This window comes from Sylvia atricapilla, chromosome Z (assembly GCF_009819655.1).
Source record: "Sylvia atricapilla isolate bSylAtr1 chromosome Z, bSylAtr1.pri, whole genome shotgun sequence".
NCBI lineage: Eukaryota > Metazoa > Chordata > Aves > Passeriformes > Sylviidae > Sylvia > Sylvia atricapilla.
Window position 1 is genome coordinate 58,113,565 of NC_089174.1, and position 7,970 is coordinate 58,121,534.

Below are 7,970 nucleotides of genomic sequence, written 5' to 3' on the forward strand. Positions count from 1 at the left end.
TCAGTTGAATATCTGCCTGAATGGCAAGATTCAGAAAAAGATTCTAAATCACCTGCAATCATCCCAAATTTGTGAGACATTCTCAAACAGTCATGTTTTTCTTTAAATCTAGTAATGAACATGATGAAATTAGAATGAAAAGCCAAATGTAATAGTATTTTACTGGGGGGTTTTATTTTATTTTAGATCAAATTCCTTATTTTTACACAGACATTGCTAGAAAATACCACCTGCTTAACATTATCACCAAGCAAATTTTAAAATAACAAGCTTGAAAGTTAAAAAATGAGCATCTAAATTTTCAATGTTAACACTGTCTAATCAAGCAAACCAGAAAACAAAAAATGGAATTGCAATAAGAGCTGGAATTTTTTTTGTCCTTATTGTTGCCTGCTTTTCTTCACTGACTTGTTTAAGCAAAGTTTTTCTTATATATTCCTCACTTTTTTTATATTCCATTACAGTGTAGATCATTGGTAGAAAAAAATCAAAAGAAGCTCTCTTTTCAGCTAGATTTGTTGAATTCACAGTTTGCTATATCCTATTAATTTTGCATAGAAACATTTTATAGAACCTATGCATGAACTTGTTAAGACCAAGTGGTCTTTTCAAATGACAAAGTATACTGCAGCTCTATGTTTTTTGAAGTAGGCTGTTTTTATACTTCATTATCTCTCTCAGAACAACTTGTGCTTGTACAGAATACTGTCACTGGGACTCAAGTATTTCTTCTTAAGTGTCTTTAGCATTCTTTTCTCTTTGTATCTTCATACTCTTCAGGTACTAAACAGCGCAACTCCAAATTGTTCATGACAGTATAAAATCTAATAAGATGTTATGATCACAATCACTACATTTTATACATTTTTGGTTCAATACTGAAAAATTAAATGTGAAGTAGTATAGAAGTGATTTAATATAATTTAAACCAATATTTTTATTATTTTAATCATAACATTCTATCAAACACCACTGATACTGTTGAAAATACACTTCAAAATATTCAGTTGAGATTGGGAATCAAGAGGTACACAAAGCCTTACAAGCCCTGTCTTTTTAACATCATAGTTTATAAAAGCAAGGGTCATTGTGTCTACATAGGCTAATGTATTTACTTTAATGGAACCTGAGTACAAAAACACCTGCAACATTTGTGTAATATAGTTGCAGAGTTGTACCAAATTTATCAGGAATTAATTTATTCTTATAGTTACCTCTCAATGTCACTCCAAAGAAGATTTTTACTTCTCAATAGATCATACTCATGTATGCCTGGCATTAATCATAATCCCTAAGAACTCCTTTGGCTCTGCACAGTCTCTAATATTGTTGCATACTCCCTTCCATTTGAATATTGTTTTTTGAAGCAGTGCTTGACTTTATAATGACAGTAATTTGTTAGTATGTGCATGTACATATTTTACATCTAAGCTTTAATCACTTTCAAGGCTATGTTTTTGTTTACTGGTCTTCAGAAATTAATCACTGCTGGTTCATTGTTAAGAGAAAAATGAGGCATTGATGAAGTGGCAACAATTTGTGTTCTCTGTATAAAAATCAGTTTATGCAGAACTAAATCAAGGACTTAAAAGATATTATTCAGAAAAGCTCCTTTCCTACTTTGCAATGCAAATGGACATGGTTAAAGGTGGAGTAATTATCTCTTGGTAATATCAAAAGAGGGGAACACTTTAATAAATACTGGAAAAACTGTTAATCTATCTGCATGAATAGACCTAGAGCATTTTTCAAGAAATACTGACTAAACAAGGCAGCTCAGAGATGCTTTTTTTTTACTGTGGTTATAAGGAACAATACTCTATTTTCTGTGAGAGCAGTGACAGTTAAAACCTTCTATCCCATTTGGCTGGGGAGTAGGATTGTGTATATAGAAAAGTTTAAACTCCCTATATTTGAAAATGCTAGCAATAGTAATCCAAGACAAGAGATATTTTTTCATAAAGGAAGAAGACAGATGTAAGTGTTGATCTTTATCTGATTCGGAATTTTTTTATTTCGAGCATATCATAAGCAGAAAAGAAAAGAAGAGGAAGAAGAAGAAGAGGAGGAAGAAGATGATGAAGAGGAAGAAGAAAAAGAAGAGGAAGAAGAAGAAGAAGATCTGTAGATGTCATTCTCAGAACAGTCACTTCCAAAAATAAGACAATTGATTTCTCCTTCAAATTTTGAAATTTTGTAATACTAGTGTTCCAGCAAGGTCAAGCAAAAATGTTTAGAAATCATTTTTGCTAATTAAAGAGAAAATATTCTCAGTAATTTCTCTTTTCATTGTCCTGGAAGCATGTCCCAGAAGCCAGTTTTTAACAATAAAAAGTGAAAGGAAAACAGAAAATTGAGAGAAGACACAGACAGTAATGAAAAAAAAAAAAAAAAAAAAAAAAAGCTGGAAGATTCTGGCTAGTTCAACAGATTTTTTTGTAGGCTGCACTCCTGAAAATTTGTGTATGTGGTATTGCTATTATTATTTGCTCCCAGAAAGTAATCTAAGAATTTTGTCTTTTTTCCTATTGGGATTGGGACCACATTTATCTCATTAATTCATACCTTTTCCTGGATGTCCCTCTAGGATCTGTACCAAGCTGAATGTAATTTTGCTCCCTCAAGGAAGTTATTTGTGACAGTCAGGCCTTCTAGCTTCCAGTGACAGGAGATGCAAGATGAATAACATTTTCCATCTGTTTATCCTGCATCAATGTTTCTATGCCAGATATTTTTGTAATGCAGACAGAAAAACAGCTCCGTGATTGTATCTTTCATTTACCCCTGAGCAGGGAAGTATACAGACTAGTTTCATGGAAGAATATTGGAGTACTCAACTGGATAATTTATTTAATTTTTTATGTTAATTTGCACCAAATGAAGAATTAAACAATAATAATAATTGAAAAAGCCCAAAAACAACATCTTCTCCCCTTCTAACATTAAGAAAACATACCCACCTCCTCCTAAAATACACCCAGAAATACAAGATATGGAATTCTAGAGTTGATGTTAGTTTACTGTCAACAATTTTCCTTAGTAGCTTTTCCTAAAAGTCTGGTGACTCCATCAGTATGGTAATAGACTACTTGCTTCTGGCTGAACCCACAAGTAGTAGCAGAATTCATTATACCCACAGGTAATTTTCCTCTTCTGACGGCACTTAGAAGAAGCAGTGCTTTTCTGCATTTGCAGAACATTCATTATTTTTCACAAAATCACTTCAGGATTCCATCTCTCCATGCAGTAAAATAAAAAATGCTCCACTCTCAAGGCTGTTGAACAGACAGATAAAAATTGTGACTAGACAACAGCAAAGAAGAATACAAGGCGTCATTTAGATGGGGACTATATGACTGCTGAGGGCTGTCACAGGAACCAGTGCCCTCTTGGAATGAACACTGTAGATGCATATATAGCATGACATATCCTGCAGCTGAATTTGCAACCTAAATGGACAAAGTATTAAGTGAACGAACTTAAGGGTAATGCTCTGGTTTTGTTTCCTTCTTAAAATAACTTTGCATACTACCTCCTGTAGAATTGAGCCCATGCTCCAGATCTGGCCTAACACAAGGTTTGCAGTTCTGTCTGATCCTCGTGGGAGGGACTGTGTAGGAAGAGAATACCATTACATTCTTTTTCTCTTCTTTGGTAGCAATGCCAGTTAGAGTCTGGCCCAGGGCCTATTCTGAGGGAAGAGCAGTCTTGGGATCTGGCTTGCTAAAATCATTAGTCTTCTTGGTCATACTCCATACATATCTGTAAAATATAACTGATGAAAGTACTGTAGAACTTCTTGCCAACACCTCATGGGAATATCTGGGGGTATTTTGAAGTTATGTAATGAAAATTGCTTCAGGGGAACAGATAAATTGTTAGCAAGAAAGCAACAGTGCTCTGTTAGCTGAACTCAAGTGACTCAATTGTGCTTTTTTTTTTTTTTTTTTTTTAAATTTTTATTTTCCTTTTTCTTTTTTACTGGGTAGCTAAAGCAATAAGATCCATATGAAAAAACAGAGACCTAAAACCATAGTCACAACAGTGTTTTATAGCTGTCTTGGACTTGCTTGGAGTTTGAATACTGCTGTAATTCACTTTTTGCCTGTCATGGTGCAGAAAGCCATCTGTTTGTAATTAGTAGCTATTTGTGCTTCTGTTACTAATAATAGTCCTAGGTGCCTTAAAGGACTTAGTGTTTTTAGTTCACAACTGTCCAGATTTATCTTTAGTGAAACATTTCTTCTCCTTACTCCTCTCTTCGTTTTGGTGAATCGTATCACAGAATAAATGATCAAGTAGAAACTCACTGCTTCAGATTCTAAAGGACAATACATGGGCTCATATGTGAGAAGATCATACATTAATAATTAGAATAAAAATAACTTATTATAAAAACCTACAAATAAAATACACTGTTCTGTATTTGTACTATGTATAAAGGGATATTACAAGGAACTTAATAGAAGAAAAAATTATGGCACTTTGGCACAGATAGGAGCCAGCAGCATCTAATAAAAACAAAATAGATTGTTTCAGAATTAGTGTTTCACAACAACAGAGTGATGTGGAAATGGGAGTTATAGCGAATAAGGTGTAACTGAAATGCATGCAATAAATTTAGTTTTATAAATGAACTAAACATGGCAAGTGGGAAGGGCATTCAAAAGATGGTTAATAAATATCGGCATGAATACAATCTCTGTGGACCATTAAAAATTATTTAAGGCAGTAGAGAAACTAAAGATTTTCTAAGCTAAAAAAAGGGAGATAGATCTTTTCAAAATTCCTATACATTTTAAAATCAAAGAAGTCTATACAGGCCTTTTTAACTTCATATAATCTTTAAGATCAAAGAAGTCTATATAGCCCTTGTTAAAATTTCTCTACTCTTTAAAATCAAAAAAGTTCATCTAGATAATGAAAGATAAAACCATGAGAATCACATGGAAGAAGAAAGAAAGAATCTAAAGTCAGGTACCAGGTGAATTGCTCCTCGCAGTGCAGTGGTGTGTCAGTGACAGACTATGCAGGTCTGTTTGTTCTTCTGCAAGATGCTTGTGCTCCTGTGCTTCCATAAATGGTCTGACCTTACTGACACATAAAGTTCCCCACACTTTTATCTCTTCTCCATTTCCTCTTTGAAGTCTACAACCTTGACTCAAATTATGCTTTCCTCAAGAATGTTAGCAATTATATTTGTGGGAAAAAGAAAGGGGAAGGGTTTGGAGGAGGAAAAGAAAAATAAATCAACTAAACCAAAACTGGATGGAACAGACCACTACAGCATATTTAACTTTATTTCATTAAAGACCTTATTGCCTTCATGCCCATAGCATTATTGGCAGTGAATTTCATGTACTGAGCTGTCTTGTCAACTGCTAGTAGAAGATAGTTTCTTAAATAGTTTCTTAAGTATTAATTATTGTCCAATTTAAACACTTAATAGGGTCAGCATCCAGCCTGGTGTGAGAATGGAATTTGAATTCCAGAAGAGTAAAACTGTATAACAATTTCACCTCTTTTTTGGGTTGGATGAACTGAAAACTTTGACAAAATGAAGAAAAAAAGAGCATATTTTAAACTCATTGCTTGTTACTCTTTCAGTTAGCAAAATTAAAAAAAAAAATTAAAAGGGAACATCCCTGGATGGACAAGGTGAAAATATAACATTTAATATGAGAGGATGAAATTCCTCTGATACCTCTTTTCTGTTTCCTTATGTCAAGTAACCTTCATAACACCTCTCTGTTAGATTAAAATAAATTTATTTACAAAATATTTAGATTGAAACTTCTATTTCTGAAGCAGAAAAATCCAAAACTGATTGGTGTTCAAAACTTCATTTTCACATGGCCTCTGCATGCTGATGGAAGCATCTTTGAGTATGTATGACAAATAAAAATAAATCAGAACTGGAATCCCATTACTTCCTTCTCAGTTTGGCCACATCAGAATTTCTACTGAAATCTGCTGTTTCATTCATCTTCTTTACTGTATCACTGAGACTTTTCTTAAAGGATTAGAAAGACTCAGTTTCTTTTACAAATTTGTTTTTTTGAGTCCAACATTTTACTCTTTTTAGCCCAGTACTAAGCCAATCTTCATATTCACTTGTCATTACCTACTGGTGAATAACAAGAGTGTTATCATATTAGATGCCCTGTACACTTCGGCATGGTCTGCAAGGTGGCTGGCCTCATTCCAGTCAGGATTCAGTCTGTGTTTTTCACAGGAAATGACATACCTAAAGATAGTTTCTGGTCTCATTATATTAACATAATTTAATGAGAACTTAAGGAGTTAGGGATTTCCTTGCTATGTTATCTCTCTACTGATTGCAGCTTCATCAAATGAGACCTTAGTGCTCTGTCTTTACAGAAATGACTCAGATCAAAAAAATGTAACAAATAATAGAAAACTAATTGAATTAGCAAAATGGAAATGTGTGACATTATGTAAAACCAGCCATTTCTGTTCATGTTTTCTGAGACTGTTGATTATTTGTTGCTTTTAATTTGTCTTTCTCGTTGGCTGGTTGGCTTGATTTGGTTTTGGGTTTTTTTGGTTGTAGTTAAAAATTTTTAAACATCTAGTTACATTCCAAGACCTTTGATGAGACTTTCAGATAACTCATTTTAAGCTGATGTTTATATGTGTCTTCCTTCTTATGCAGCTCTAATTTTTAACTTTCTTGTCTCATATCCAAGAGCAGTAGCACAAATAAGCTCTATAAAATAAACAACTTCTATTTCCTGGCACTCAAGGAAGCCAGAACCCCTTAGCTCTTTTTTATAAACACTTTTAAAGATAATTCATTTAAATCCAGATATTTGACCATTCACTGCATCAGAGTAAAAATATATTCTTTTTCCTTATAGCATCAAAGGAAACCGGAGGATTAACCATGGACACTTCTTGACATAAAACTCCAACACTCACTTCTGAAAGGGATTTATAATAAAATAATTTTTTTTTCTAAAAAAACCCCCATTTAACTTAGGAAAAGAAATTCTGATATAATTTTCAAGCAAGCTTCATTTTCATTTTGACAATGGTAAGAAGGATTCCTTCACATTCACGTAAAGTGAAGGGGAGTGGAATGATCTTTTTTATTAGAGGGAAAAAAGAGAGCATTTGGCCTTTCTTTAAGTGATATATCAGCACATTCTTTAAAAAAAACCCATGAATGTCTTTGAATATTTCTTTTTTGTCAGAGATACTTGGCCTGCTTTTTTATTATTATATCGGGAGGATGGAACAACTCAACTACATCAAATCAAGTTGCATTGATTTTGTTAGAGACATTGCAGCAAACTTTGCTCTAAACAAACTTTATTTTAAGCAAAAGGTTTTATTTTCTTTTTATTTTGGTGCAGTTGGGATTTTCTTTGGTTATAGCTGAAAAATGTATCAGCATATTTGAGCAGCAATGTTGTCAATACATATGCATATTCGGCATAGCCAAGAGACATTTTGCCTCATCTTTGTTAAAGTTTTTTTGTTTGTTTGCTGGTTGTGGCTTTTGTTGTTTTGTTTTCTTTTATTTTCTTTCTGGAGATATTATCCAGAAAGGAAATCTAGGCACAGAATAATATTTTAGGTGTAACTTCAATATCTAAAACTGACTGTTCAGCATAACCCTTTTGCTCTGACATATTTTCATACATAAAAGGGAAATAAAATCTTATATACTTGAAATTTTGAAATCCTAGTAAGGATGAAGGAACTGCATCATATTAATGATCTTTACATCAGCATATACATCAATAGGTACTGACCATGTATTCTAATACCCCTGAATTCAGGTGCCAGCATTGGCAGCTTCTAAAATGGGTATATTGATTTTGTTTTGCCTCCTTGGATTTGAAACTAACAGTTTGAATTGAACGAATGGACTTAAATCAATTTTCCCAAGCTATGGAGGATCTGGAAAACCTTCTCATTCTATCAGCTGGTTTTGCTCTATA